The sequence below is a fragment of the Coptis chinensis genome, chromosome 8 (assembly GCF_015680905.1).
Source record: "Coptis chinensis isolate HL-2020 chromosome 8, ASM1568090v1, whole genome shotgun sequence".
In the NCBI taxonomy this organism is placed as follows: Eukaryota; Viridiplantae; Streptophyta; class Magnoliopsida; order Ranunculales; family Ranunculaceae; genus Coptis; species Coptis chinensis.
This window is the reverse complement of record NC_141463.1, coordinates 18,800,548-18,812,048: the sequence shown is the minus strand read 5'-3', so window position 1 is coordinate 18,812,048 and position 11,501 is coordinate 18,800,548. Positions and strand designations below refer to the sequence as shown.

At 33.1% G+C, this 11,501-nt stretch overlaps 1 pseudogene; it reads left to right on the top strand.

The window, feature by feature from the left end:
• The first annotated feature begins 6,481 nt into the window (after positions 1–6,481).
• Positions 6,482–7,174, top strand: LOC147480353 (squamosa promoter-binding-like protein 6; annotated as a pseudogene).
• The last annotated feature ends 4,327 nt before the right edge of the window (positions 7,175–11,501 follow it).

Genomic DNA, 11,501 nt, shown 5'->3' with positions numbered 1-11,501 from the left:
ATATAAGCAGCTTCGTTTCTTACTTTTATAGAAACAAAATAGAAGACTAATACGGAAGTTAATTACTAAAACCATCCCCAAGCTGAAGCGGTTGAGTTATTATTTGTACATGGTATTACCATTGTTGTAGCGTGTTTTAATAGAAGCTCGCACACATTCTCTCTCCTCACCATATCGCTCCATTTTGCACCTCGAGAAGTATGATTGGCTCCTAAAAAATTGAATGGAATAATAATTAGTGATACCTCCCTAGATTTGTTTAAATCTCCCTAATCTATTCTTAACTTTCTCTGGCCTCCTCAAAATAAAAAGAAATATATTCCACGAAAACCTATTAACTTGTACACTCCTATCCAAGATTTTTTCATATCGAGCGAGAGTGCTACAAATAAGTGCAAGTCTATTCAAAGCACAAGTGAACAGAAACGACGCAATCAAACAATTATCGTCTTCAAGAACCTCGGAAGAGAAATCATTTGAATGTTCTCCAATCAGGGACTGATAAATTCTGATGATCCACTGAGTAAGGTCATTGAAACGATTTTGATTATTGAGGGGTCGTGGATTTAATAAACCGCTGCCGCTTCGGACTTGTAGATTCCTGTCGAGTTTAAGCCAATACTCCGGTTTCAACTTCGGGGGCGCACTTTTGTGGATATCCAAACCCATCTGCTCATGTTCTTCCTTACTTATGGATGGACCTGTGAGGCGTAGTCTCTTCTTCTCCCTCCTCAATATGGTGTACTAACCTAGCTTCCCGCCGTGAAGAGACGAAGAGTTGTTGGAGGAACAACTCCACCAGAATTTGACATTCTGAAAGCATTAAAAATTGACTTGGCATTGTTATGAAACATGGTGGAATCAATGAAAAAAGCTTTGCAACTAAAAACTAAGAGATGATTAAGGGAGATGAGTAAATATAAGCAGCTTCGTTTCTTACTTTTATAAAAACAGAATAGAAGACTAATACGGAAGTTACTAAAACCATCCCCAAGCTGAAGCGGTTGAGTTATTATTTGTACATGGTACTACTATGACTTATTATTTGTACATGGTATTACCATTGTTGTAGCACGTTTTAATGAGGTCGTCACCAAGCTGCTACTTGAGGGTGTTGTCGATACTTTTAAGAGATATTCAGTTACAGAAGGAGATATCGATGTTGTATGGGTTCCTGGTAGTTTTGAGATTCCTGTTGTTGCACAAAGGCTTGGGAAGTTGGGAACATATCAAGCTATTTTGTGTATAGGAGCATTGGTTAGAGGTGACACCTCCCATTATGACGCAGTTGCTAACTCTACTGCATCTGGAGTAATTTCAGCAGGTCTTAGTTCAGGAGTCCCATGCATATTTGGCATTCTCACATGTGAGGACATGGATTAGGCATTAAACAGAGCAGGGGGTAAAGCTGGAAACAAAGGTTCTGAGGCGGCTCTGACAGCTATCGAGATGGCATCATTGTTTGAACACCATTTGAAGGAGTGACCTCAGGATTATAGTAGTATGCATAGAGTTCAGCTGCTGCGAATAGGATCATTGTTTCAGATATACTTGCGAACTGGATGCTCTTAGAGTTGTTATTTTAGCCTTGAAACTAAGATTATGGAACTCCCTTGCATCTTTAAGTATCTACTATTGATCTTCACAGAGTAATCTTTGTTTACTAGAACTGTTTTGATGATTACAAATTGTTTTTTGCCCTTCGGTTGTGAAAGGCAATTAAAATGCTAGATATAACTATGGGTTCCCTCAACATTCTTCTTCGAGAATGATATTCTAACTATGAGCTATTATTATATTGCTCAAGGATCGTAAAGTTTTCTACTCTAGCCTATACAGGTGAAGAAAAGTTAAGTAGACAACTAATTAGATATTGTTATTACTTAAGCACCTTTTGTTTTCTAATACATATACTCATCTTCATAATATGATTCTATTCTCTTATGTTATTTCGTTCATGCTTAAGATTTATGTCTATTGGCCCCTTTATAATTGAATGTCAGGTTCCAGGTTTTGTGTTACATTGTTCCTTTCTTTTTCCAAAGATATGACTTTTAGTTGAAATTAAACGAAACCTCTCTAGTTAGCATGGTACACTTTGTTAAATATATTTTTTTTGGATACTTTACTGAATAAATAGTATTTGCATTTCCTTACTACTCTATGACAGCTCAATATCCTACTTTGTCATCCCAACATCGTTTTCAGCTTCTACAATCTCATGTCCTTCACCAATGACAGTATTAGAATGGATACTTGGTCTTCAGGTTTTTTCCTTCATAAAAGGTAGAGATGCAACAACCATGTATGCATTCAGGTCCATCTTCTTTTAATTGTTTATATATATATATTCTCTGTTTATGAATGTATTTTTCTGATATAAAATCATTAGTATGAATTCTTTTGGGATGAGAGATATCGGTTGGTATGGCGATTTTAAACCATGGTATAGATAAGTCCACACACATACTCACAACTTATTGAGCCAGAATGAATCTTTTGTAGCATATGTGATTGTGTGGTTTATACTATTTCTTACGAAGTAGCAGTAGTTTGATATAATTACCGGGATTGAAAACCTATTTTTAAAGATCTTTTTGTGTGTGATTTTGTTGTGGGGTTTCCACATTGTTAAACAGGGTGTTAGAGTGGTTCAAGATAGAAAGACTCTTCTCTACTGTTAACTAGACCACTACGCCTCTCTCAAAGCTCATAGCACTGATATATATGTAAATTACACTATCTTTCTCTCTTCCCTATATCTATTCTTTGTATGAGGAAATTTGATTTATATATAACTAGGATGTTTTCGATACATTCCAGGGTTCTTGGTCACAAAATAACCTACACAAAAGATCAAAATATATAATACAAATCTATGTTGATATATGTACTTTAATTTGTTCTCAACTTCCACTTCCTTTCACTTCTATGGTAATTATATAAAAATATATATCAGCCATATATGCATGCCTTTCAAATGTCTCTCTGTTGGGATGACTAGACGAGTCAAACTCATTATGTCATGTACTATTGTTCTTCTAACTCATTATGTCAAGCTTCTGATAGATTTTCTTTTTTCCATCTTATGAGAATTCATTACAGGCTTAATAAGTAAATTTTTTAATCCCTTTTGTGTATATGTGCAAATGAATTTTTAAGCAGATTCTATAAACCTCCAAAATTGGTTTTGGTCTCCAAATAATATTATATTATTATGTAACAAATTGGTTTTTTTGCGTATAGAATTCTGGGATGGTGGTTTTCTGACTTTAATTTTTCTTTGTCCAAATTATATATATTCCTTGCGTTGTCTTCTTAATTAGCCTATTCAGTTGGACTTTCTTATTATTATTATTATTATTTTTTACTAAGTGAGATTCACACCTAATCTTTAGCCAATATCATTTATCAGGAATTGAGACGCTTGCTCAACGGACTAAACTCTAGAAAACAACTTGAATCAGTTTGTCTTTATGATTCTGCAATCGATCTATTTTCAAATTATGACTCTGACATGCAGGTAAACTGTGACTCTAAAATACTTCCATTTGTAGCTTTTGTGCCGCATATGATAAAGTAAATGGTAAAACACATGGTCTAGTTATAGCTTAACCACATTAACGGTATAAGACAGTATCATGTTAGGTCTCAGATCTTTATGAAACTCGGGTAAAAAGAGGTGTCTCATGGGTAAGAAAGTTGTAATTTTTCTGTCTAGCTACTCCAGTTGGTATTTTTTCTAGAATCATCAGAGAAATGATAAAAGAGGCTAATATTGGGTTCATACTACAGTATAAGAAAGTATCCTATTAGAAGCGCAAATCAAGCGTTTAATCAACCTCCATTAGGTATAATTCAACGACTTTTTTATATCACCTTAGTAAAAAGTAAGGAATAACATGCCCGAAAGAAGTGCATAAAGTTGTAAGATGTGGGGTCTATCAATGGGCACTTCATGTGGTTTGTAGCTATTCCGTTGTTGTTAAAGTCCTCTACCATATTTTTAAGGGTATAATAACTGTTAGGTAAGGTTCCTTCTATTTTCCTCCACTTCTCAAAGAACTTTGTACATTGCCACTTTTAAGTAGGCACATATAACTTTTGTAGTGGGTGGATAGTGGGCATGGATTAACTCTAAAGCCATCGGTGCTACGTGTTTAAACACGGGGATCTACAGCAGGTAAAGCTTGCTGCATTTTGAGTTGAGCTTAACTTTAAATTGGAATTGGATGGGAATTAAAATATGAATTGAAATGGATCACATTCAGATAGGTATACATAACTCCATATCTTCTCCCAAATGTCTTTGGCCAAATATCAAGTGTGCCCATGACAAACTATTACTCATAAAATCAGGTACCACTCTATTAGCCTACCAAGATGCAAGTTGAATCTCCTTTGAATGGTACGTGTACCATGCTAGGAAGGATTTTCTTCACCATCTACTAATAAAAGAACTTGACCATATCAGAACTTTTGATTTCAAATAATAAAGAGGGCCATTAAATCCTACTACTACTCATTTTAGATTTAAATATTCTTGTAGTTGTTCTTTTGTATTCATGAAAGTAGTATGTTGACTCACAGTCTATAATACAAAATCCTTAAAGAAAAAACTACATACATGACGAGAACTCTTAAATGTAATTTGAGCATTGATAGCGATCTGTCTTGATTGTATATTGTTATGTTTTATTATGAAGGGTAATGAAAGAAAGAATGGGTCTTACTATTCCTACATGTTCCGCTAAACTCTATAATTAGACCTGAATGGAAATGGAAAAATTGAGGGTCTCAAGACACCAAGAATCAGAGTTAGCTAGAATCAGGTCAGAAGAACAACTATTATAGAATTGAGCAGAATTCACTAGCTAAAATTGTTCTATTCTATTAATGTTGGATATGCCCATGTTCTGTGGATGTATCTTGCTTTTCTTGTTACCGTTAATTAGTAATAGGAAACTTGACATTTAACAAATATGGATTATTTTGCTCAGTATCGTTTTCTTTTGGGATATAGTTGTATGTGGTAGAGACGACAGTATATCATGGATTAAAAAGTCATTATTTGATGCTTTCATTTGCAATATGTTGTTGCTATGGTTCTTAGTTTATTCTATGTGACTACCCAAAATGTTTTTTGTGGAGTCCTTGGTTTAGTGAGTTTTCTCCTTATTGGACAACCTTTCTTCGGGATTGGTATAACATTTGTCTTTGTTGTGCCCCATATCAATGCTCACATTGTCAACCTAAGAATTATGTTTTGTTCCTCATCGTGGATGACAAATGGATTGACCTCTTGGAAACATGGACCAGCTCATTGCTCACTTGCTTGCCTGCAACCCATGTCCATATCATCTACATCAAACCCACTAGGCATGACCATCTACCCCACCATAGTACCAATAGTCAGTTCATTACTAAGATCCATTGATTAAAGTAGGATCTCCATTGGGGCGCATGTCCGAACATGGGTTTATGTTCTTCACTACAAGTACATGCAAGTGATTTTTTTTTAGGAATTTATGTTCTTCACAAGAAGTGATTTGAATATTCATGTGCTTTGTTAAAACCTTAAATTTGTGCTTGTTATGCCTTTAGTTTTCTCTGTTACTTCATTTTTCTTTAATTATTTCATAGCATATGGTCAAATTTGCATATTTTTTGCTCATACTTATGGTTAGTGATATAAACTGAACAAATTAGTCCCGTAGAAATGAAGTATACACTATGGTTTCTGGATGATGATCTACGTGATTTTTCCTAAATGATTTATGAATGAAAATTCAAAAAGGTATTAGCATGATGGCTTTCATACAATGTTTTAGACGGATAACCATGAATGTCATCCAACATTGGCATGCTGAAGGATGGAATTTTTTGAAAAATATCCATGAGAAGTGCAATGGAAATCACGTAGATCATCATCCAAACAAGTAAGTAAATAGTTGCGCTACTCGAACAGGTTTGTAGTTCCATGTAACATGCATATTCTTTTAGAAATTTCATATATTTTCTACAAAGTTTATAGTTTCAGTGCACTGTGTCTATATTGTTATGGAGTTTGAGGCATAATATCTATAGATATCAATATTCTATTGAGTACATCTTTGGATGCAGTGCCCAAGCATTGTGTGTAGTGATTTGTTAATGGTAATCTGTGTTTTTGCAAAGTTTTCATAGCTCTCAAGGGGTGCCATGAAGATGGACTTGGCCGAACCCAAAAATAAATGAATGTGATTAGATATGAGCAATGGAGCAGTTTGTTTGCTGGAATTACCATTTTTTAATACATGGTACAAAGAAATTAAAGGGCATATTTCTTCTAAATTATTGGATTTTAAATTGGTGAATGAAGAATTGAAGATCTTAGGAACCTTGGAGTTTCGTACAATATTAATGGTGTTAAGCACTTAACAATAGCAGTGAGGATGTTCAGTCCCGATACTTTTGTGTACTTAATATTTAGCTTTATATGATGGAGGCTTGGAACTATGGTTCTGAAGAGAAAGGGTTTGTTTTATCTGATGAAATGGTTTCAAACAGTGATATTGTTGCAAGAAGTAAAACTGTAGTAATGGGTTGGGACCTGATGAGAAGTCCATTTAACTATGAGAACACTAAGCTAAATTATGGTGGAGATGTTGAAGTGAACCAAGGATTTATGGATCTGGGGTTTTCTGATATGACTAGAAAACAACTCCTAGCTAGCAATTATTTTGGGGAGTATTTGGATAGTAAGATGAGTAGTGGAGTAGTGTCGTCGCCTAGTTGTATGAGTAATTTGAAAGAATTCTCTTAGGAAGATTCAAGTTCAAGGTTTTCAAGCTCTGTTGCAGACTTGAATAGTAGAGATTCTTCACTCTTTGATTTGAAGTTGGGGAGGTTGGGTGATAATCAGGACACACAAGTTGGTAATTCCTCTAAAGAGATGTCGAGTCTAACATCAGTATCTTTGTCTATGCTAGAAAAGAGAGCTCGCATGACGAGTTTGACCTTTCAAAGAGCCATTTCTCAAGTTCATGGTTGTAGCAAGGACCTCAGCAGCTCAAAGGATTACCACAAAAGACATAAAGTTTGTGAGGTTCACTCGAAAACTGCCAAAGTAATCGTTAATGGCATCGAGCAAAGGTTCTGTCAACAGTGTAGCAGGTTCTTTTTTAGTTTGTAATCTTCGTTCTTGAGCGTGCAACTGACCTCTTAACAAATCCTCAACATAGTATAAGAATTCATTTTTAATATAGAGTGATGCAATGATTCAGGTGTTAATTTTGCTCTTTTTTATGCTTTACTTAACTTTAATTTTGTGATGGGTTTCTAACCGATAGATTTCATAGATTTCTTTCTTGGAACAAAATTGAAATTTTGACCATATATAGTGTTTGCTCTGAAATTTTCAATTTTTTTAGGAGTGAAAACAAAGATGAAATCGCACAATTAGTAAAATAAGTATTTATTTAACTTCTTTCACGGACCACATTCTACATTTGTCTTTGATGGTCTTCAAATATTAAACCATGAAGAGGAGTTCCTTAGTTCTTTGGCAAATGGGCCATTGGAATAATCTTGATGGATTAAGGTACTACACAGTACATTTATCAGTGCTCATGTTCTTTATATGTTTAAGATGAATTCACTATCGTTCTTGAATATACCTGCATCATCGTAGTTAAAGTCACTACTGTCTACCCTCTTCCAGATGTTCCTCCAATTGCCCATGTCTTTTTTGAGACACAATTATTGAACTAACCCACAAAATAACTAACAGGAAATCGGAAACTGGATGCAAAGGCATTGAAATAACCTCAAAGATAAATTAAAGGGGAAATAGGAAATTGGATGCAAATGCATTGAACTAACCTCAAAGAATAATTAACGAAAAATCAACAACTGGATGCAAAAACATTAAAATAACCTCAAAGAATAATTAACGGGAAATCGGAAACTGGATGCAAGTGCATTGAACTAACCTAAAAAAAATTAAACGTGAAATAGGAAATTAAATGCAAATACATTAAACTAACATCAAAGAATAATTAATGGGAAATCGAAAACTCGATGCAAATACATTGAACTAACCTCAAAAAATAATTAATAGGAAATCGAAAACTCAATTAAAATGCATCGAACTAACCTCAAACCAAATATGCTATTATCGGAAATTGGATGTAACTACATTGAACTAATTTCAAATAATAATTAACGGAAAATTGGAAACTTGATGCAAATGCATTGAACTAACCTCAAATAATAATTAATGGGAAATTATGGATGCAAATGCTTCGAACTAACGTCAAAGAATAATTAATAAGAAATCAAAACTGGATGCAAATGCATCGAACTAACGTCAAATAATAACTAACAAGAGAATCGGAAATGAGATCCAAATGCATCAAACTAACCTCAAATAATAATTAATGGAAAATCGGAAACTGAATGCAATTGCATAGAACTAACCTCAAACAATAATTAACGCGAAATCGAGAACTGGATGCAATTGCATTAAACTAACCTCAGAGAATAATTAACGAGAAATCAGAGAACTATTCTCAAAGGATAATTAACGGGAAATCAGAAATTGGATGCAATTGCATTAAACTAATATCAAATAATAATTCATAGTAAATCAGAAATTGGATGCCAATGAACTAACCACAACAAATAAGTAACGGGAAATCAGAAACAAATTAACGAAAAATCGAAAACTGGATGCAATTGCATGGAACTAACCTCAACGAATAATTAATAGGAAATTGGAAACTGAATGCAAATGCCTTGATGAACTAACCTCAAAGATTAATTTACAGGAAATCGAAAACTGTATGCAACTGTTTTGAACTTACCTCAAAACATAGTTATATTATATGTAGTGGGAATGTCTCGACAAGTATATTTTTGCATTTAAAATGGTGTTTATCTCATCCCTTTTTGTATCATTGGAAATGCTTTGCTATTGACTTTGCAAGAAATTTGGATAAGTAATCAATATAATATTTATATTTTATAGCTCTGCATTGCATAATTGAAAATATTTTTTAGAATAATTAAATATAATACCACAATATTTCAAAAAAAAATCATTTTGATCAAAACTTGAATCATTAAAATATTTTGGAGTTAAAAATTTTGATATATAATAATTCAAAAAAATAAAATAAAAAATAGAAAAAATAATAATAATATGAAAACGGTCCTCGTTAATATTGGACACACTGAATATTTATATAAATTTGTGTTTTCATCAAAAAAATTTTTTGAATCATTACAATATTCTATAATTAAAACTTTTTGGTAAAAAAATAATTCAAAAATTAAATTTAAAAAATATTTAAAAAATCAAATCAATTATATGAAAATAGTCCCCGTTCGTTGAACGGGTATGAAAACTAGTCAAATTCCAATGAGAAAGAGTAGATAGCAAACCAATCCCATGCACTCTAGATTTTGGATTATATTATATATATATATATATATATATATATATATATATATATATATATATATATATATATATATAATATTTTCTCTAAAAAGTAGCTACTTAAGTTAACGTAAAATAAGTATGTACATAAAACTTTACCTACAAAATAAATTCAAACCTAATTTTTTGTGATTATGAAGCACTCACTATAATGATTATCTTCCCAAAATTTCAGTTCATTTGGAAACCTTTAACATAGATAAAAATTGTTGTCATTTTTAAAAAGAAATCTAACGGTCCAGAAATATTGAATTTTTGTAATTGTTTTTTGCCAATGTTAGAGGTTCCAAATCAGCTGAAATTTTGTAGAGATGATCTTAATATTGAGTATATCATATCTACAAAAAAAAAAATAGGTTTAAATTCATTTTGTAGATGAAATTTTACTTATGTACTTATTTTAAAATTAACTTAAGTAGCTACTTTTAAGAAAAAGATTATATATATATATATAATAAAATTTAATTCACTTTTATTCACATATCTTTCCTTTTGATATAGTACTTAATTGTATAGTTTTGAGGCCTATATAGGTTTATAGAATTCATGCTCACATTAGTGGCCTGAAAAACCACAAAAGGATAAAGGAGATGTGCCACAGTGCCAGGAAATATATGGTGCTTGCTTTTGGGCTTCCAAAAATCCAAGCCACGAATTTAGTGTTTTTGACCTAGTATTCTGCACGTGATATTCAATTTAAGATGTCCATATGGTCATTGGTCAATTCTGCACGTGATATTCAATTTAAGTAATTAGGGCGTTGTAGTGTTTATACTATCACACATGATCATTGCCCAGGATAAGCTGAATTGGCAGTGCTACATTGTATATGGTCCATATCTGAATTCATCATCATAAATATTATGGGAATCAATATCCGATCCGATCCGATCCGATTTTGAGTTGTAAAACATCTTATGTGAATCAAAATCCGATCCATTTTATATGATTTCATGTACCACCTTTGTTAGAGTTATTGTAAGCCGTGACCAGATTAAGATTTATATATTGTAAACAGACTATTTTTTTTATATAAGAAAAAATGTGCGGAAACTGAAACCTAACAAAGCTGTTATTTTTTCTCTCTCAATTTTCTTCTTGATTAGTTATAATAAAATTTTATTACTTTATTATTAGTCAACATCCAATAACGATTCCCAGCAGCTTATAAAGAAAAGTATCAAATGAGCTTGATAGCGAATATCAGCAATCCAACTAAGGTTATAGTGTAATTGCTTTGAACTAGCTCTTAGCAGTTAGGCAGTCTCCAAAAAATTATAAATCCAACAATGGGAAGGTTACTGTGAACATATATGTAAAGGTTAGTTTTGTGTTTAACTTGATCAGCCTGTGGGAAGAGGGGATAAGTGAGATTGGTGATGTTATGACTGAGCTCGAATGATCGAACTGCCCATATATCAAGTTTTCTGGCCAACTTGAATCAAGTTAGATGTAGTTTCTCTTCTCTTTTAATAGGAGATTCCCCGATCCTTCCGCGTCAGGTCAACTCTTTCTCTTGTGAGATTTAAATGAGCTTTAATGGAGAGTAATGTGGACTTATTGATGAGCGTTGTTGAAGCTACGACATTGGTGGATGCAGTTGTATTCGAACGCTACCAGCTGTTACGGGAGTGTACCGAGTTGTCAGTTCGAGAGTAAGTACTCGATAGAACTGATAGATGAGGAACCAACTTTAAGTGTGGCAATCTGATATGAGCTCGTTTGACTCGTGCGGGACACGTGTATAATATGTGTAAGTATATTAGTCCCTCACAATGTACAAATTTGACGCATAAACAAAGTTATTGCAGTAATGAGCTTTGAAATTTCAAACTAGCTTGCAAGTCCTCAATTCATCTTGTAAGCAAGGATAATTTCTAGCCCTCAATTCATCTTGTAAGTCTACTATTAGGAGTGAGGTAACTTTGGAGTCACTATAAGGTTGTATTCATATAACGAAAATCAATTTAACATAATAGGACACTGTTATGAGTGGTGGCCAAGATTTGATCTTGGG